Raw genomic sequence first — 22,508 nt, forward strand, 5'->3', positions numbered from 1 at the left:
AATATAGGAGAAAACAGAGTGAAACCTCAAAATTCAAACTGTTACTGGAAATCAACGCTTCAACATAGAAGAACGAAATTTGGGGAACCAAGTCGCCTTAGTGTACTGATTATTACCTGAAAGTATCATCCAGTTTGGGTGAAAAAATATTGGCTGACATTTCTGGAGATTCGTAATTTTTGGAAGCTTGGCAACCCCTTTCCATGAAAGTGCTTCTCGCCAGTCACTGCTTAGGGCTACATCAAGAGGAAACAAAACATAGAGATAGAACGTGAAACTACTTTACTGTGTCAAGTTTCAAGCAGCTAGCACAAACCGTGTTCGATTTAGAGTTCCAAATACATCTATCAATATAAAAGAAAACAGAGTGAAACCTAAAAATTCAAACTGTTACTGGAAATGAACGCTTCAACATAGAAGAATGAAATTTGGGGAACCAAATCGCCTTAGTGTACTGATCATTACCTGAAAGTATCATCCAGTTTGGGTGAAAAAATATTTGCTGAGATTTCTGGAGATTCGTAATTTTTGGAAGCTTCGCAACCCCTTTCCATGAAAGTGTTTCTCACCAGTCACTGCTTAGGGCTACGTCAAGAGGAAACAAAACATAGAGATAGAACGTGAAACTACTTTACTGTGTCAAGTTTCAAGAAGCTAGCACACACCGTGTTGGATTTAGAGTTCCAAATACATCTATCAATATAGGAGAAAACAGAGTGAAACCTCAAAATTCAAACTGTTACTGGAAATGAACGCTTCAACATAGAAGAACCAAATTTGGGGAACCAAGTCGCCTTAGTATACTGATCATTACCTGAAAGTATCATCCAGTTTGGGTGAAAAAATATTTGCTTTCTGGAGATTCGTAATTTTTGGAAGCTAGGCAAACCCTTTCCATGAAAGTGCTTCTCGCAAGTCAGTGCTTAGGGCTACATCAAGAGGAAACAAAACATAGAGATAGAACGTGAAACTACTTTACTGTGTCAAGTTTCAAGAAGCTAGCACAAACCGTGTTGGATTTAGAGTTCCAAATACATCTATCAATATAGGAGAAAACAGAGTGAAACCTGAAAATTCAAACTGTTACTGGAAATGAACGCTTCATCATAGAAGAACGAAATTTGGGGAACCAAGTCGCCTTAGTGTACTGATCATTACCTGAAAGTATCATCCAGTTTGGGTGAAAAAATATTGGCTGAGATTTCTGGAGATTCGTAATTTTTGGAAGCTTGGCAACCCCTTTCCATGAAAGTGCTTCTTGCCAGTCACTGCTTAGGGCGACATCAAGAGGAAACAAAACCTAGAGATAGAACGTGAAACTACTTTACTGTGTCAAGTTTCAAGAAGCTAGCACAAACCGTGTTGGATTTAGAGTTCCAAATACATCTATCAATATAGGAGAAAACAGAGTGAAACCTCAAAATTCAAACTGTTACTGGAAATGAACGCTTCAACATAGAAGAACAAAATTTGGGGAACCAAGTCGCCTTAGTGTACTGATCATTACCTGAAAGTATCATCCAGTTTGGGTGAAAAAATATTTGCTGAGATTTCTGGAGATTCGTAATTTTTGGAAGCTTGGCAACCCCTTTCCATGAAAGTGCTTCTCGCCAGTCACTGCTTAGGGCTACATCAAGAGGAAACAAAACATAGAGATAGAACGTGAAACTACTTTACTGTGTCAAGTTTCAAGAAGCTAGCACAAACCGTGTTCGATTTAGAGTTCCAAATACATCTATCAATATAGGAGAAAACAGAGTGAAACCTAAAAATTCAAACTGTTACTGGAAATGAACGCTTCAATATAGAAGAACGAAATTTGGGGAACCAAGTCGCCTTAGTGTACTGATCATTACCTGAAAGTATCATCCAGTTTGGGTGAAAAAATATTGGCTGACATTTCTGGAGATTCGTAATTTTTGGAAGCTTGGCAACCCCTTTCCATGAAAGTGCTTCTCGCCAGTCACTGCTTAGGGATACATCAAGAGGAAACAAAACATAGAGATAGAACGTGAAACTACTTTACTGTGTCAAGTTTCAAGAAGCTAGCAAAAACCGTGTTGGATTTAGAGTTGCAAATACATCTATCAATATAGGAGAAAACAGAGTGAAACCTCAAAATTCAAACTGTTACTGGAAATGAACGCTTCAACATAGAAGAACGAAATTTGGGGAACCAAGTCGCCTTAGTGTACTGATCATTACCTGAAAGTATCATCCAGTTTGGGTGAAAAAATATTTGCTGAGATTTCTGGAGATTCGTAATTTTTGGAAGCTTGGCAACCCCTTTCCATGAAAGTGCTTCTCGCCAGTCACTGCTTAGGGCTACATCAAGAGGAAACAAAACATAGAGATAGAACGTGAAACTACTTTACTGTGTCAAGTTTCAAGCAGCTAGCACAAACCGTGTTCGATTTAGAGTTCCAAATACATCTATCAATATAAAAGAAAACAGAGTGAAACCTAAAAATTCAAACTGTTACTGGAAATGAACGCTTCAACATAGAAGAATGAAATTTGGGGAACCAAGGCGCCTTAGTGTACTGATCATTACCTGAAAGTATCATCCAGTTTGGGTGAAAAAATATTTGCTGACATTTCTGGAGATTCGTAATTTTTGGAAGCTTGGCAACCCCTTTCCATGAAAGTGCTTCTCGCCAGTCACTGCTTAGGGCTACATCAAGAGGAAACAAAACATAGAGATAGAACGTGAAACTACTTTACTGTGTCAAGTTTCAAGAAGCTAGCACAAACCGTGTTCGATTTAGAGTTCCAAATACATCTATCAATATAGGAGAAAACAGAGTGAAACCTAAAAATTCAAACTGTTACTGGAAATGAACGCTTCAACATAGAAGAACGAAATTTGGGGAACCAAGTCGCCTTAGTGTACTGATCATTACCTGAAAGTATCATCCAGTTTGGGTGAAAAAATATTTGCTGAGATTTCTGGAGATTCGTAATTTTTGGAAGCTAGGCAAACCCTTTCCATGAAAGTGTTTCTCGCCAGTCAGTGCATAGGGCTACATCAAGAGGAAACAAAACATAGAGATAGAACGTGAAACTACTTTACTGTGTCAAGTTTCAAGAAGCTAGCACAAACCGTGTTGGATTTAAAGTTCCAAATACATCTATCAATATAGGAGAAAACAGAGTGAAACCTCAAAATTCAAACTGTTACTGGAAATGAACGCTTCAACATAGAAGAACGAAATTTGGGGAACCAAGTCGCCTTAGTGTACTGATCATTACCTGAAAGTATCATCCAGTTTGGGTGAAAAAATATTTGCTGAGATTTCTGGAGATTCGTAATTTTTGGAAGCTTGGCAACCCCTTTCCATGAAAGTGTTTCTCGCCAGTCACTGCTTAGGGCTACGTCAAGAGGAAACAAAACATAGATAGAACGTGAAACTACTTTACTGTGTCAAGTTTCAAGAAGCTAGCACAAACCGTGTTGGATTTAGAGTTCCAAATACATCTATCAATATAGGAGAAAACAGAGTGATACCTAAAAATTCAAACTCTTACTGGAAATGAACGCTTCAACATAGAAGAACGAAATTTGGGGAACCAAGTCGCCTTAGTGTACTGATCATTACCTGAAAGTATCATCCAGTTTGGGTGAAAAAATATTTGCTGAGATTTCTGGAGATTCGTAATTTTTGGAAGCTAGGCAAACCCTTTCCATGAAAGTGTTTCTCGCCAGTCAGTGCATAGGGCTACATCAAGAGGAAACAAAACATAGAGATAGAACGTGAAACTACTTTACTGTGTCAAGTTTCAAGAAGCTAGCACAAACCGTGTTCGATTTAGAGTTCCAAATACATCTATCAATATAGGAGAAAACAGAGTAATACCTAAAAATTCAAACTGTTACTGGAAATGAACGCTTCAACATAGAAGAACGAAATTTGGGGAACCAAGTCGACTTAGTGTACTCATCATTACCTGAAAGTATCATCCAGTTTGGGTGAAAAAATATATGCTTTCTGGAGATTCGTAATTTTTGGAAGCTAGGCAAACCCTTTCCATGAAAGTGTTTCTCGCCAGTCAGTGCTTAGGGCTACATCAAGAGAAAAGAAAACATAGAGATAGAACGTGAAACTACTTTACTGTGTCAAGTTTCAAGAAGCTAGCACAAACCGTGTTGGATTTAGAGTTCCAAATACATCTATCAATATAGGAGAAAACAGAGTGAAACCTCAAAATTCAAACTGTTACTGGAAATGAACGCTTCAACATAGAAGAACGAAATTTGGGGAACCAAGTCGCCTTAGTGTACTGATCATTACTTGAAAGTATCATCCAGTTTGGGTGAAAAAATATTTGCTGAGATTTCTGGAGATTCGTAATTTTTGGAAGCTTGGCAACCCCTTTCCATGAAAGTGCTTCTCGCCAGTCACTGCTTAGGTCTACATCAAGAGGAAACAAACCATAGAGATAGAACGTGAAACTACTTTACTGTGTCAAGTTTCAAGAAGCTCCACAAACCGTGTTCGATTTAGAGTTCCAAATACATCTATCAATATAGGAGAAAACAGAGTGAAACCTAAAAATTCAAACTGTTACTGGAAATGAACGCTTCAACATAGAAGAACGAAATTTGGGGAACCAAGTTGCCTTAGTGTACTGATCATTACCTGAAAGTATCATCCAGTTTTGGTGAAAAAATATTTGCTGACATTTCTGGAGATTCGTAATTTTTGGAAGCTTGGCAACCCCTTTCCATGAAAGTGCTTCTCGCCAGTCACTGCTTAGGGCTACATCAAGAGGAAACAAAACATAGAGATAGAACGTGAAACTACTTTACTGTGTCAAGTTTCAAGAAGCTAGCACAAACCGTGTTGGATTTAGAGTTCCAAATACATCTATCAATATAGGAGAAATCAGAGTGAAACCTCAAAATTGAAACTGTTACTGGAAATGAACGCTTCAACATAGAAGAACGAAATTTGGGGAACCAAGTCGCCTTAGTGTACTGATCATTCCCTGAAAGTATCATCCAGTTTGGGTGAAAAAATATTTGCTGAGATTTCTGGAGATTCGTAATTTTTGGAAGCTTGGCAACCCCTTTCCATGAAAGTGTTTCTCGCCAGTCACTGCTTATGGCTACATCAAGAGGAAACAAAACATAGACATAGAACGTGAAACTGCTTTACTTTGTCAAGTTTCATGAAGCTAGCACAAACCGTGTTGGATTTAGAGTTCCAAATACATCTATCAATATAGGAGAAAACAGATTGAAACCTAAAAATTCAAACTGTTACTGCAAATGAACGCTTCAACATAGAAGCACGAAATTTGGGGAACCAAGTCACCTTCGTGTACTGATCATTACCTGAAAGTATCATCCAGTTTGGGTGAAAAAATATTGGCTGACATTTCTGGAGATTCGTAATTTTTGGAAGCTTGGCAACCCCTTTCCATGAAAGTGCTTCTCGCCAGTCACTGCTTAGGGCTACATCAAGAGGAAACAAAACATAGAGATAGAACGTGAAACTACTTTACTGTGTCAAGTTTCAAGAAGCTAGCACAAACCGTGTTGGATTTAGAGTTGCAAATACATCTATCAATATAGGAGAAAACAGAGTGAAACCTCAAAATTCAAACTGTTACTGGAAATCAACGCTTCAACATAGAAGAACGAAATTTGGGGAACCAAGTCGCCTTAGTGTACTGATTATTACCTGAAAGTATCATCCAGTTTGGGTGAAAAAATATTGGCTGACATTTCTGGAGATTCGTAATTTTTGGAAGCTTGGCAACCCCTTTCCATGAAAGTGCTTCTCGCCAGTCACTGCTTAGGGCTACATCAAGAGGAAACAAAACATAGAGATAGAACGTGAAACTACTTTACTGTGTCAAGTTTCAAGCAGCTAGCACAAACCGTGTTCGATTTAGAGTTCCAAATACATCTATCAATATAAAAGAAAACAGAGTGAAACCTAAAAATTCAAACTGTTACTGGAAATGAACGCTTCAACATAGAAGAATGAAATTTGGGGAACCAAATCGCCTTAGTGTACTGATCATTACCTGAAAGTATCATCCAGTTTGGGTGAAAAAATATTTGCTGAGATTTCTGGAGATTCGTAATTTTTGGAAGCTTCGCAACCCCTTTCCATGAAAGTGTTTCTCACCAGTCACTGCTTAGGGCTACGTCAAGAGGAAACAAAACATAGAGATAGAACGTGAAACTACTTTACTGTGTCAAGTTTCAAGAAGCTAGCACACACCGTGTTGGATTTAGAGTTCCAAATACATCTATCAATATAGGAGAAAACAGAGTGAAACCTCAAAATTCAAACTGTTACTGGAAATGAACGCTTCAACATAGAAGAACCAAATTTGGGGAACCAAGTCGCCTTAGTATACTGATCATTACCTGAAAGTATCATCCAGTTTGGGTGAAAAAATATTTGCTTTCTGGAGATTCGTAATTTTTGGAAGCTAGGCAAACCCTTTCCATGAAAGTGCTTCTCGCAAGTCAGTGCTTAGGGCTACATCAAGAGGAAACAAAACATAGAGATAGAACGTGAAACTACTTTACTGTGTCAAGTTTCAAGAAGCTAGCACAAACCGTGTTGGATTTAGAGTTCCAAATACATCTATCAATATAGGAGAAAACAGAGTGAAACCTGAAAATTCAAACTGTTACTGGAAATGAACGCTTCATCATAGAAGAACGAAATTTGGGGAACCAAGTCGCCTTAGTGTACTGATCATTACCTGAAAGTATCATCCAGTTTGGGTGAAAAAATATTGGCTGAGATTTCTGGAGATTCGTAATTTTTGGAAGCTTGGCAACCCCTTTCCATGAAAGTGCTTCTTGCCAGTCACTGCTTAGGGCGACATCAAGAGGAAACAAAACCTAGAGATAGAACGTGAAACTACTTTACTGTGTCAAGTTTCAAGAAGCTAGCACAAACCGTGTTGGATTTAGAGTTCCAAATACATCTATCAATATAGGAGAAAACAGAGTGAAACCTCAAAATTCAAACTGTTACTGGAAATGAACGCTTCAACATAGAAGAACAAAATTTGGGGAACCAAGTCGCCTTAGTGTACTGATCATTACCTGAAAGTATCATCCAGTTTGGGTGAAAAAATATTTGCTGAGATTTCTGGAGATTCGTAATTTTTGGAAGCTTGGCAACCCCTTTCCATGAAAGTGCTTCTCGCCAGTCACTGCTTAGGGCTACATCAAGAGGAAACAAAACATAGAGATAGAACGTGAAACTACTTTACTGTGTCAAGTTTCAAGAAGCTAGCACAAACCGTGTTCGATTTAGAGTTCCAAATACATCTATCAATATAGGAGAAAACAGAGTGAAACCTAAAAATTCAAACTGTTACTGGAAATGAACGCTTCAATATAGAAGAACGAAATTTGGGGAACCAAGTCGCCTTAGTGTACTGATCATTACCTGAAAGTATCATCCAGTTTGGGTGAAAAAATATTGGCTGACATTTCTGGAGATTCGTAATTTTTGGAAGCTTGGCAACCCCTTTCCATGAAAGTGCTTCTCGCCAGTCACTGCTTAGGGATACATCAAGAGGAAACAAAACATAGAGATAGAACGTGAAACTACTTTACTGTGTCAAGTTTCAAGAAGCTAGCAAAAACCGTGTTGGATTTAGAGTTGCAAATACATCTATCAATATAGGAGAAAACAGAGTGAAACCTCAAAATTCAAACTGTTACTGGAAATGAACGCTTCAACATAGAAGAACGAAATTTGGGGAACCAAGTCGCCTTAGTGTACTGATCATTACCTGAAAGTATCATCCAGTTTGGGTGAAAAAATATTTGCTGAGATTTCTGGAGATTCGTAATTTTTGGAAGCTTGGCAACCCCTTTCCATGAAAGTGCTTCTCGCCAGTCACTGCTTAGGGCTACATCAAGAGGAAACAAAACATAGAGATAGAACGTGAAACTACTTTACTGTGTCAAGTTTCAAGCAGCTAGCACAAACCGTGTTCGATTTAGAGTTCCAAATACATCTATCAATATAAAAGAAAACAGAGTGAAACCTAAAAATTCAAACTGTTACTGGAAATGAACGCTTCAACATAGAAGAATGAAATTTGGGGAACCAAGGCGCCTTAGTGTACTGATCATTACCTGAAAGTATCATCCAGTTTGGGTGAAAAAATATTTGCTGAGATTTCTGGAGATTCGTAATTTTTGGAAGCTTGGCAACCCCTTTCCATGAAAGTGCTTCTCGCCAGTCACTGCTTAGGGCTACATCAAGAGGAAACAAAACATAGAGATAGAACGTGAAACTACTTTACTGTGTCAAGTTTCAAGAAGCTAGCACAAACCGTGTTCGATTTAGAGTTCCAAATACATCTATCAATATAGGAGAAAACAGAGTGAAACCTAAAAATTCAAACTGTTACTGGAAATGAACGCTTCAACATAGAAGAACGAAATTTGGGGAACCAAGTCGCCTTAGTGTACTGATCATTACCTGAAAGTATCATCCAGTTTGGGTGAAAAAATATTTGCTGAGATTTCTGGAGATTCGTAATTTTTGGAAGCTAGGCAAACCCTTTCCATGAAAGTGTTTCTCGCCAGTCAGTGCATAGGGCTACATCAAGAGGAAACAAAACATAGAGATAGAACGTGAAACTACTTTACTGTGTCAAGTTTCAAGAAGCTAGCACAAACCGTGTTGGATTTAAAGTTCCAAATACATCTATCAATATAGGAGAAAACAGAGTGAAACCTCAAAATTCAAACTGTTACTGGAAATGAACGCTTCAACATAGAAGAACGAAATTTGGGGAACCAAGTCGCCTTAGTGTACTGATCATTACCTGAAAGTATCATCCAGTTTGGGTGAAAAAATATTTGCTGAGATTTCTGGAGATTCGTAATTTTTGGAAGCTTGGCAACCCCTTTCCATGAAAGTGTTTCTCGCCAGTCACTGCTTAGGGCTACGTCAAGAGGAAACAAAACATAGATAGAACGTGAAACTACTTTACTGTGTCAAGTTTCAAGAAGCTAGCACAAACCGTGTTGGATTTAGAGTTCCAAATACATCTATCAATATAGGAGAAAACAGAGTGATACCTAAAAATTCAAACTCTTACTGGAAATGAACGCTTCAACATAGAAGAACGAAATTTGGGGAACCAAGTCGCCTTAGTGTACTGATCATTACCTGAAAGTATCATCCAGTTTGGGTGAAAAAATATTTGCTGAGATTTCTGGAGATTCGTAATTTTTGGAAGCTAGGCAAACCCTTTCCATGAAAGTGTTTCTCGCCAGTCAGTGCATAGGGCTACATCAAGAGGAAACAAAACATAGAGATAGAACGTGAAACTACTTTACTGTGTCAAGTTTCAAGAAGCTAGCACAAACCGTGTTCGATTTAGAGTTCCAAATACATCTATCAATATAGGAGAAAACAGAGTAATACCTAAAAATTCAAACTGTTACTGGAAATGAACGCTTCAACATAGAAGAACGAAATTTGGGGAACCAAGTCGACTTAGTGTACTCATCATTACCTGAAAGTATCATCCAGTTTGGGTGAAAAAATATATGCTTTCTGGAGATTCGTAATTTTTGGAAGCTAGGCAAACCCTTTCCATGAAAGTGTTTCTCGCCAGTCAGTGCTTAGGGCTACATCAAGAGAAAAGAAAACATAGAGATAGAACGTGAAACTACTTTACTGTGTCAAGTTTCAAGAAGCTAGCACAAACCGTGTTGGATTTAGAGTTCCAAATACATCTATCAATATAGGAGAAAACAGAGTGAAACCTCAAAATTCAAACTGTTACTGGAAATGAACGCTTCAACATAGAAGAACGAAATTTGGGGAACCAAGTCGCCTTAGTGTACTGATCATTACTTGAAAGTATCATCCAGTTTGGGTGAAAAAATATTTGCTGAGATTTCTGGAGATTCGTAATTTTTGGAAGCTTGGCAACCCCTTTCCATGAAAGTGCTTCTCGCCAGTCACTGCTTAGGTCTACATCAAGAGGAAACAAACCATAGAGATAGAACGTGAAACTACTTTACTGTGTCAAGTTTCAAGAAGCTCCACAAACCGTGTTCGATTTAGAGTTCCAAATACATCTATCAATATAGGAGAAAACAGAGTGAAACCTAAAAATTCAAACTGTTACTGGAAATGAACGCTTCAACATAGAAGAACGAAATTTGGGGAACCAAGTTGCCTTAGTGTACTGATCATTACCTGAAAGTATCATCCAGTTTTGGTGAAAAAATATTTGCTGACATTTCTGGAGATTCGTAATTTTTGGAAGCTTGGCAACCCCTTTCCATGAAAGTGCTTCTCGCCAGTCACTGCTTAGGGCTACATCAAGAGGAAACAAAACATAGAGATAGAACGTGAAACTACTTTACTGTGTCAAGTTTCAAGAAGCTAGCACAAACCGTGTTGGATTTAGAGTTCCAAATACATCTATCAATATAGGAGAAATCAGAGTGAAACCTCAAAATTGAAACTGTTACTGGAAATGAACGCTTCAACATAGAAGAACGAAATTTGGGGAACCAAGTCGCCTTAGTGTACTGATCATTCCCTGAAAGTATCATCCAGTTTGGGTGAAAAAATATTTGCTGAGATTTCTGGAGATTCGTAATTTTTGGAAGCTTGGCAACCCCTTTCCATGAAAGTGTTTCTCGCCAGTCACTGCTTATGGCTACATCAAGAGGAAACAAAACATAGACATAGAACGTGAAACTGCTTTACTGTGTCAAGTTTCATGAAGCTAGCACAAACCGTGTTGGATTTAGAGTTCCAAATACATCTATCAATATAGGAGAAAACAGATTGAAACCTAAAAATTCAAACTGTTACTGCAAATGAACGCTTCAACATAGAAGCACGAAATTTGGGGAACCAAGTCACCTTCGTGTACTGATCATTACCTGAAAGTATCATCCAGTTTGGGTGAAAAAATATTGGCTGACATTTCTGGAGATTCGTAATTTTTGGAAGCTTGGCAACCCCTTTCCATGAAAGTGCTTCTCGCCAGTCACTGCTTAGGGCTACATCAAGAGGAAACAAAACATAGAGATAGAACGTGAAACTACTTTACTGTGTCAAGTTTCAAGCAGCTAGCACAAACCGTGTTCGATTTAGAGTTCCAAATACATCTATCAATATAAAAGAAAACAGAGTGAAACCTAAAAATTCAAACTGTTACTGGAAATGAACGCTTCAACATAGAAGAATGAAATTTGGGGAACCAAATCGACTTAGTGTACTGATCATTACCTGAAAGTATCATCCAGTTTGGGTGAAAAAATATTTGCTGAGATTTCTGGAGATTCGTAATTTTTGGAAGCTTCGCAACCCCTTTCCATGAAAGTGTTTCTCACCAGTCACTGCTTAGGGCTACGTCAAGAGGAAACAAAACATAGAGATAGAACGTGAAACTACTTTACTGTGTCAAGTTTCAAGAAGCTAGCACACACCGTGTTGGATTTAGAGTTCCAAATACATCTATCAATATAGGAGAAAACAGAGTGAAACCTCAAAATTCAAACTGTTACTGGAAATGAACGCTTCAACATAGAAGAACCAAATTTGGGGAACCAAGTCGCCTTAGTATACTGATCATTACCTGAAAGTATCATCCAGTTTGGGTGAAAAAATATTTGCTTTCTGGAGATTCGTAATTTTTGGAAGCTAGGCAAACCCTTTCCATGAAAGTGCTTCTCGCAAGTCAGTGCTTAGGGCTACATCAAGAGGAAACAAAACATAGAGATAGAACGTGAAACTACTTTACTGTGTCAAGTTTCAAGAAGCTAGCACAAACCGTGTTGGATTTAGAGTTCCAAATACATCTATCAATATAGGAGAAAACAGAGTGAAACCTGAAAATTCAAACTGTTACTGGAAATGAACGCTTCATCATAGAAGAACGAAATTTGGGGAACCAAGTCGCCTTAGTGTACTGATCATTACCTGAAAGTATCATCCAGTTTGGGTGAAAAAATATTGGCTGAGATTTCTGGAGATTCGTAATTTTTGGAAGCTTGGCAACCCCTTTCCATGAAAGTGCTTCTCGCCAGTCACTGCTTAGGGCGACATCAAGAGGAAACAAAACCTAGAGATAGAACGTGAAACTACTTTACTGTGTCAAGTTTCAAGAAGCTAGCACAAACCGTGTTGGATTTAGAGTTCCAAATACATCTATCAATATAGGAGAAAACAGAGTGAAACCTCAAAATTCAAACTGTTACTGGAAATGAACGCTTCAACATAGAAGAACAAAATTTGGGGAACCAAGTCGCCTTAGTGTACTGATCATTACCTGAAAGTATCATCCAGTTTGGGTGAAAAAATATTTGCTGAGATTTCTGGAGATTCGTAATTTTTGGAAGCTTGGCAACCCCTTTCCATGAAAGTGCTTCTCGCCAGTCACTGCTTAGGGCTACATCAAGAGGAAACAAAACATAGAGATAGAACGTGAAACTACTTTACTGTGTCAAGTTTCAAGAAGCTAGCACAAACCGTGTTCGATTTAGAGTTCCAAATACATCTATCAATATAGGAGAAAACAGAATGAAACCTAAAAATTCAAACTGTTACTGGAAATGAACGCTTCAATATAGAAGAACGAAATTTGGGGAACCAAGTCGCCTTAGTGTACTGATCATTACCTGAAAGTATCATCCAGTTTGGGTGAAAAAATATTGGCTGACATTTCTGGAGATTCGTAATTTTTGGAAGCTTGGCAACCCCTTTCCATGAAAGTGCTTCTCGCCAGTCACTGCTTAGGGATACATCAAGAGGAAACAAAACATAGAGATAGAACGTGAAACTACTTTACTGTGTCAAGTTTCAAGAAGCTAGCAAAAACCGTGTTGGATTTAGAGTTGCAAATACATCTATCAATATAGGAGAAAACAGAGTGAAACCTCAAAATTCAAACTGTTACTGGAAATGAACGCTTCAACATAGAAGAACGAAATTTGGGGAACCAAGTCGCCTTAGTGTACTGATCATTACCTGAAAGTATCATCCAGTTTGGGTGAAAAAATATTTGCTGAGATTTCTGGAGATTCGTAATTTTTGGAAGCTTGGCAACCCCTTTCCATGAAAGTGCTTCTCGCCAGTCACTGCTTAGGGCTACATCAAGAGGAAACAAAACATAGAGATAGAACGTGAAACTACTTTACTGTGTCAAGTTTCAAGCAGCTAGCACAAACCGTGTTCGATTTAGAGTTCCAAATACATCTATCAATATAAAAGAAAACAGAGTGAAACCTAAAAATTCAAACTGTTACTGGAAATGAACGCTTCAACATAGAAGAATGAAATTTGGGGAACCAAGGCGCCTTAGTGTACTGATCATTACCTGAAAGTATCATCCAGTTTGGGTGAAAAAATATTTGCTGAGATTTCTGGAGATTCGTAATTTTTGGAAGCTTGGCAACCCCTTTCCATGAAAGTGCTTCTCGCCAGTCACTGCTTAGGGCTACATCAAGAGGAAACAAAACATAGAGATAGAACGTGAAACTACTTTACTGTGTCAAGTTTCAAGAAGCTAGCACAAACCGTGTTCGATTTAGAGTTCCAAATACATCTATCAATATAGGAGAAAACAGAGTGAAACCTCAAAATTCAAACTCTTACTGGAAATGAACGCTTCAACATAGAAGAACGAAATTTGGGGAACCAAGTCGCCTTAGTGTACTGATCATTACCTGAAAGTATCATCCAGTTTGGGTGAAAAAATATTTGCTGAGATTTCTGGAGATTCGTAATTTTTGGAAGCTAGGCAAACCCTTTCCATGAAAGTGTTTCTCGCCAGTCAGTGCATAGGGCTACATCAAGAGGAAACAAAACATAGAGATAGAACGTGAAACTACTTTACTGTGTCAAGTTTCAAGAAGCTAGCACAAACCGTGTTGGATTTAAAGTTCCAAATACATCTATCAATATAGGAGAAAACAGAGTGAAACCTCAAAATTCAAACTGTTACTGGAAATGAACGCTTCAACATAGAAGAACGAAATTTGGGGAACCAAGTCGCCTTAGTGTACTGATCATTACCTGAAAGTATCATCCAGTTTGGGTGAAAAAATATTTGCTGAGATTTCTGGAGATTCGTAATTTTTGGAAGCTTGGCAACCCCTTTCCATGAAAGTGTTTCTCGCCAGTCACTGCTTAGGGCTACGTCAAGAGGAAACAAAACATAGATAGAACGTGAAACTACTTTACTGTGTCAAGTTTCAAGAAGCTAGCACAAACCGTGTTGGATTTAGAGTTCCAAATACATCTATCAATATAGGAGAAAACAGAGTGATACCTAAAAATTCAAACTCTTACTGGAAATGAACGCTTCAACATAGAAGAACGAAATTTGGGGAACCAAGTCGCCTTAGTGTACTGATCATTACCTGAAAGTATCATCCAGTTTGGGTGAAAAAATATTTGCTGAGATTTCTGGAGATTCGTAATTTTTGGAAGCTAGGCAAACCCTTTCCATGAAAGTGTTTCTCGCCAGTCAGTGCATAGGGCTACATCAAGAGGAAACAAAACATAGAGATAGAACGTGAAACTACTTTACTGTGTCAAGTTTCAAGAAGCTAGCACAAACCGTGTTCGATTTAGAGTTCCAAATACATCTATCAATATAGGAGAAAACAGAGTAATACCTAAAAATTCAAACTGTTACTGGAAATGAACGCTTCAACATAGAAGAACGAAATTTGGGGAACCAAGTCGACTTAGTGTACTCATCATTACCTGAAAGTATCATCCAGTTTGGGTGAAAAAATATTTGCTTTCTGGAGATTCGTAATTTTTGGAAGCTAGGCAAACCCTTTCCATGAAAGTGTTTCTCGCCAGTCAGTGCTTAGGGCTACATCAAGAGAAAACAAAACATAGAGATAGAACGTGAAACTACTTTACTGTGTCAAGTTTCAAGAAGCTAGCACAAACCGTGTTGGATTTAGAGTTCCAAATACATCTATCAATATAGGAGAAAACAGAGTGAAACCTCAAAATTCAAACTGTTACTGGAAATGAACGCTTCAACATAGAAGAACGAAATTTGGGGAACCAAGTCGCCTTAGTGTACTGATCATTACCTGAAAGTATCATCCAGTTTGGGTGAAAAAATATTTGCTGAGATTTCTGGAGATTCGTAATTTTTGGAAGCTTGGCAACCCCTTTCCATGAAAGTGCTTCTCGCCAGTCACTGCTTAGGTCTACATCAAGAGGAAACAAACCATAGAGATAGAACGTGAAACTACTTTACTGTGTCAAGTTTCAAGAAGCTCCACAAACCGTGTTCGATTTAGAGTTCCAAATACATCTATCAATATAGGAGAAAACAGAGTGAAACCTAAAAATTCAAACTGTTACTGGAAATGAACGCTTCAACATAGAAGAACGAAATTTGGGGAACCAAGTTGCCTTAGTGTACTGATCATTACCTGAAAGTATCATCCAGTTTTGGTGAAAAAATATTTGCTGACATTTCTGGAGATTCGTAATTTTTGGAAGCTTGGCAACCCCTTTCCATGAAAGTGCTTCTCGCCAGTCACTGCTTAGGGCTACATCAAGAGGAAACAAAACATAGAGATAGAACGTGAAACTACTTTACTGTGTCAAGTTTCAAGAAGCTAGCACAAACCGTGTTGGATTTAGAGTTCCAAATACATCTATCAATATAGGAGAAATCAGAGTGAAACCTCAAAATTCAAACTGTTACTGGAAATGAACGCTTCAACATAGAAGAACGAAATTTGGGGAACCAAGTCGCCTTAGTGTACTGATCATTCCCTGAAAGTATCATCCAGTTTGGGTGAAAAAATATATGCTGAGATTTCTGGAGATTCGTAATTTTTGGAAGCTAGGCAAACCCTTTCCATGAAAGTGTTTCTCGCCAGTCAGTGCATAGGGCTACATCAAGAGGAAACAAAACATAGAGATAGAACGTGAAACTACTTTACTGTGTCAAGTTTCAAGAAACTAGCACAAACCGTGTTGGATTTAAAGTTCCAAATACATCTATCAATATAGGAGAAAACAGAGTGAAACCTCAAAATTCAAACTGTTACTGGAAATGAACGCTTCAACATAGAAGAACGAAATTTGGGGAACCAAGTCGCCTTAGTGTACTGATCATTACCTGAAAGTATCATCCAGTTTGGGTCAAAAAATATTTGCTGAGATTTCTGGTGATTCGTAATTTTTGGAAGCTTGGCAACCCCTTTCCATGAAAGTGTTTCTCGCCAGTCACTGCTTAGGGCTACGTCAAGAGGAAACAAAACATAGATAGAACGTGAAACTACTTTACTGTGTCAAGTTTCAAGAAGCTAGCACAAACCGTGTTGGATTTAGAGTTCCAAATACATCTATCAATATAGGAGAAAACAGAGTGATACCTAAAAATTCAAACTGTTACTGGAAATGAACGCTTCAACATAGAAGAACGAAATTTGGGGAACCAAGTCGACTTAGTGTACTGATCATTACCTGAAAGTATCATCCAGTTTGGGTGAAAAAATATTTGCTGAGATTTCTGGAGATTCGTAATTTTTGGAAGCTTCGCAACCCCTTTCCATGAAAGTGTTTCTCGCCAGTCACTGCTTAGGGCTACGTCAAGAGGAAACAAAACATAGAGATAGAACGTGAAACTACTTTACTGTGTCAAGTTTCAAGAAGCTAGCACAAACCGTGTTGGATTTAGAGTTCCAAATACATCTATCAATATAGGAGAAAACAGAGTGATACCTAAAAATTCAAACTGTTACTGGAAATGAACGCTTCAACATAGAAGAACGAAACTTGGGGAACCAAGTCGCCTTAGTGTACTGGTCATTACCTGAAAGTATCATCCAGTTTGGGTGAAAAAATATTTGCTGAGATTTCTGGAGATTCGTAATTTTTGGAAGCTTGGCAACCCCTTTGCATGAAAGTGTTTCTCGCCAGTCACTGCTTATGGCTACATCAAGAGGAAACAAAACATAGACATAGAAAGTGAAACTACTTCACTGTGTCAAGTTTCATGAAGCTAGCACAAACCGTGTTGGATTTAGAGTTCCAAATACATCTATCAATATAGGAGAAAACAGAGTGAAACCTAAAAATTCAAACTGTTACTGGAAATGAACGCTTCAACATAGAAGCACGAAATTTGGGGAACCAAGTCACCTTCGTGTACTGATCATTACCTGAAAGTATCATCCAGTTTGGGTGAAAAAATATTTGCTGAGATTTCTGGAGATTCGTAATTTTTGGAAGCTTGGCAACCCCTTTCCATGAAAGTGCTTCTTGCCAGTCACTGCTTAGGGCTACATCAAGAGAAAACAAAACATAGAGATAGAACGTGAAACTGCTTTACTGTGTCAAGTTTCAAGAAGCTTGCACAAACCGTGTTGGATTTTGAGTTCCAAATACATCTATCAATATAGGAGAAAACAGAGTGAAACCTCAAAATTCAAACTGTTACTGGAAATGAACGCTTCAACATAGAAGAACGAAATTTGGGGAACCAAGTCGCCTTAGTGTACTGATCATTACCTGAAAGTATCACCCAGTTTGGGTGAAAAAATATTTGCTGAGATTTCTGGAGATTCGTAATTTTTGGAAGCTTGGCAACCCCTTTCCATGAAAGTGCTTCTCGCCAGTCACTGCTTAGGGCTACATCAAGAGGAAACAAAACATAGAGTTAGAACGTGAAACTACTGTGTCAAGTTTCAAGAAGCTAGCACAAACCGTGTTCGATTTAGAGTTCCAAATACATCTATCAATATAGGAGAAAACAGAGTGAAACCTGAAAATTCAAACTGTTACTGGAAATGAACGCTTCATCATAGAAGAACGAAATTTGGGGAACCAAGTCCCCTTAGTGTACTGATCATTACCTGAAAGTATCATCCAGTTTGGGTGAAAAAATATTTGCTGACATTTCTGGAGATTCGTAATTTTTGGAAGCTTGGCAACCCCTTTCCATGAAAGTGCTTCTCGCCAGTCACTGCTTAGGGCTACATCAAGAGGAAACAAAACATAGAGATAGAACGTGAAACTACTTTACTGTGTCAAGTTTCAAGCAGCTAGCACAAACCGTGTTCGATTTAGAGTTCCAAATACATCTATCAATATAGGAGAAAACAGAGTGAAACCTCAAAATTCAAACTGTTACTGGAAATGAACGCTTCAACATAGAAGAACGAAATTTGGGGAACCAAGTCGCCTTAGTGTACTGATCATTACCTGAAAGTATCATCCAGTTTGGGTGAAAAAATATTTGCTGAGATTTCTGGAGATTCGTAATTTTTGGAAGCTTGGCAACCCCTTTCCATGAAAGTGCTTCTCGCCAGTCACTGCTTAGGGCTACATCAAGAGGAAACAAAACATAGAGATAGAACGTGAAACTACTTTACTGTGTCAAGTTTCAAGAAGCTAGCACAAACCGTGTTGGATTTAGAGTTCCAAATACATCTATCAATATAGGAGAAAACAGAGTGAAACCTAAAAATTCAAACTGTTACTGGAAATGAACGCTTCAACATAGAAGAACGAAATTTGGGGAACCAAGTCGCCTTAGTGTACTGATCATTACCTGAAAGTATCATCCAGTTTGGGTGAAAAAATATTTGCTGAGATTTCTGGAGATTCGTAATTTTTGGAAGGTTGGCAACCCCTTTCCATGAAAGTGCTTCTCGCCAGTCACTGCTTAGGGCTACATCAAGAGGAAACAAAACATAGGGATAGAACGTGAAACTACTTTACTGTGTCAAGTTTCAAGAAGCTAGCACAAACCGTGTTCGATTTAGAGTTCCAAATACATCTATCAATATAGGAGAAAACAGAGTGAAACCTAAAAATTCAAACTGTTACTGGAAGTGAACGCTTCAACATAGAAGAACGAAATTTGGGGAACCAAGTCGCCTTAGTGTACTGATCATTACCTGAAAGTATCATCCAGTTTGGGTGAAAAAATATTTGCTGAGATTTCTGGAGATTCCTAATTTTTGGAAGCTTGGCAACCCCTTTCCATGAAAGTGCTTCTCGCCAGTCACTGCTTAGGGCTACATCAAGAGGAAACAAAATATAGAGATAGAACGTGAAACTACTTTACTGTGTCAAGTTTCAAGAAGCTAGCACAAACCGTGTTGGATTTAGAGTTGCAAATACATCTATCAATATAGGAGAAAACAGAGTGAAACCTCAAAATTCAAACTCTTACTGGAAATGAACGCTTCAACATAGAAGAACGAAATTTGGGGAACCAAGTCGCCTTAGTGTACTGATCATTACCTGAAAGTATCATCCAGTTTGGGTGAAAAAATATTTGCTGAGATTTCTGGAGATTCGTAATTTTTGGAATCTTGGCAACCCCTTTCCATGAAAGTGCTTCTCGCCAGTCACTGCTTAGGGCTACATCAAGAGGAAACAAAATATAGAGATAGAACGTGAAACTACTTTACTGTGTCAAGTTTCAAGAAGCTAGCACAAACCGTGTTCGATTTAGAGTTCCAAATACATCTATCAATATAGGAGAAAACAGAGTGAAACCTCTAAATTCAAACTGTTACTGGAAATGAACGCTTCAACATAGAAGAACGAAATTTGGGGAACCAAGTCGCCTTAGTGTACTGATCATTACCTGAAAGTATCATCCAGTTTGGGTGAAAAAATATTTGCTGACATTTCTGGAGATTCGTAATTTTTGGAAGCTTGGCAACCCCTTTCCATGAAAGTGCTTCTCGCCAGTCACTGCTTAGGGCTACATCAAGAGGAAACAAAACATAGAGATAGAACGTGAAACTACTTTACTGTGCCAAGTTTCAAGAAGCTAGCACAAACCGTGTTCGATGTAGAGTTCCAAATACATCTATCAATATAGGAGAAAACAGAGTGAAACCTCAAAATTCAAACTGTTACTGGAAATGAACGCTTCAACATAGAAGAACGAAATTTGGGGAACCAAGTCGCCTTAGTGTACTGATCATTACCTGAAAGTATCATCCAGTTTGGGTGAAAAAATATTTGCTGAGATTTCTGGAGATTCGTAATTTTTGGAAGCTTGGCAACCCCTTTCCATGAAAGTGCTTCTCGCCAGTCACTGCTTAGGGCTACATCAAGAGGAAACAAAATATAGAGATAGAACGTGAAACTACTTTACTGTGTCAAGTTTCACGAAGCTAGCACAAACCGTGTTCGATTTAGAGTTCCAAATACATCTATCAATATAGGAGAAAACAGAGTGAAACCTAAAAATTCAAACTGTTACTGGAAATGAACGCTTCAATATAGAAGAACGAAATTTGGGGAACCAAGTCGCCTTAGTGTACTGATCATTACCTGAAAGTATCATCCAGTTTGGGTGAAAAAATATTTGCTGAGATTTCTGGAGATTCGTAATTTTTGGAAGCTTGGCAACCCCTTTCCATGAAAGTGCTTCTCGCCAGTCACTGCTTAGGGCTACATCAAGAGGAAACAAAACATAGAGATAGAACGTGAAACTACTTTACTGTGTCAAGTTTCAAGAAGCTAGCACAAACCGTGTTGGATTTAGAGTTGCAAATACATCTATCAATATAGGAGAAAACAGAGTGAAACCTCAAAATTCAAACTGTTACTGGAAATGAATGCTTCAACATAGAAGAACGAAATTTGGGGAACCAAGTCGCCTTAGTGTACTGATCATTACCTGAAAGTATCATCCAGTTTGGGTGAAAAAATATTTGCTGAGATTTCTGGAGATTCGTAATTTTTGGAAGCTTGGCAACCCCTTTCCATGAAAGTGCTTCTTGCCAGTCACTGCTTAGGGCTACATCAAGAGGAAACAAAACATAGAGATAGAACGTGAAACTACTTTACTGTGTCAAGTTTCAAGAAGCTAGCACAAACCGTGTTCGATTTAGAGTTCCAAATACATCTATCAATATAGGAGAAAACAGAGTGAAACCTAAAAATTCAAACTGTTACTGGAAATGAACGCTTCAACATAGAAGAACGAAATTTGGGGAACCAAGTCGCCTTAGTGTACTGATCATTACCTGAAAGTATCATCCAGTTTGGGTGAAAAAATATTTGCTGAGATTTCTGGAGATTCGTAATTTTTGGAAGCTTGGCAACCCCTTTCCATGAAAGTGCTTCTTGCCAGTCACTGCTTAGGGCTACATCAAGAGGAAACAAAACATAGAGATAGAACGTGAGACTACTTTACTGTGTCAAGTTTCAAGAAGCTAGCACAAACCGTGTTCGATTTAGAGTTCCAAATACATCTATCAATATAGGAGAAAACAGAGTGAACCCTAAAAATTCAAACTGTTACTGGAAATGAATGCTTCAACATAGAAGAACGAAATTTGGGGAACCAAGTCGCCTTAGTGTACTGATCATTACCTGAAAGTATCATCCAGTTTGGATGAAAAAAATATTTGCTGACATTTCTGGAGATTCGTAATTTTTGGAAGCTTGGCAACCCCTTTCCATGAAAGTGCTTCTCGCCAGTCAGTGCATAGGGCTACATCAAGAGGAAACAAAACATAGAGAGAGAACGTGAAACTACTTTACTGTGTCAAGTTTCAAGCAGCTAGCACAAACCGTGTTCAATTTAGAGTTCCAAATACATCTATCAATATAGGAGAAAACAGAGTGAAACCTAAAAATTCAAACTGTTACTGGAAATGAACGCTTCAACATAGAAGTACGAAATTTGGGGAACCAAGTCGCCTTAGTGTACTGATCATTACCTGAAAGTATCATCCAGTTTGGGTGAAAAAATATTTGCTGAGATTTCTGGAGATTCGTAATTTTTGGAAGCTTGGCAACCCCTTTCCATGAAAGTGTTTCTCGCCAGTCACTGCTTAGGGCTACATCAAGAGGAAACAAAACATAGAGATAGAACGTGAAACTTCTTTACTGTGTCAAGTTTCAAGAAGCTAGCACAAACCGTGTTGGATTTAGAGTTGCAAATACATCTATCAATATAGGAGAAAACAGAGTGAAACCTCAAAATTCAAACTGTTACTGGAAATGAACGCTTCAACATAGAAGAACGAAATTTGGGGAACCAAGTCGCCTTAGTGTACTGATCATTACCTGAAAGTATCATCCAGTTTGGGTGAAAAAATATTTGCTGAGATTTCTGGAGATTCGTAATTTTTGGAAGCTTGGCAACCCCTTTCCATGAAAGTGCTTCTCGCCAGTCACTGCTTAGGGCTACATCAAGAGGAAACAAAACATAGAGATAGAACGTGAAACTACTTTACTGTGTCAAGTTTCAAGCAGCTAGCACAAACCGTGTTCGATTTAGAGTTCCAAATACATCTATCAATATAGGAGAAAACAGAGTGAAACCTCAAAATTCAAACTGTTACTGGAAATGAACGCTTCAACATAGAAGAACGAAATTTGGGGAACCAAGTCGCCTTAGTGTACTGATCATTACCTGAAATTATCATCCAGTTTGGGTGAAAAAATATTTGCTGAGATTTCTGGAGATTCGTAATTTTTGGAAGCTTGGCAACCCCTTTCCATGAAAGTGCTTCT

Source organism: Spermophilus citellus, assembly GCF_964194105.1.
Source record: "Spermophilus citellus genome assembly, chromosome: 6".
Lineage (NCBI taxonomy): Eukaryota > Metazoa > Chordata > Mammalia > Rodentia > Sciuridae > Spermophilus > Spermophilus citellus.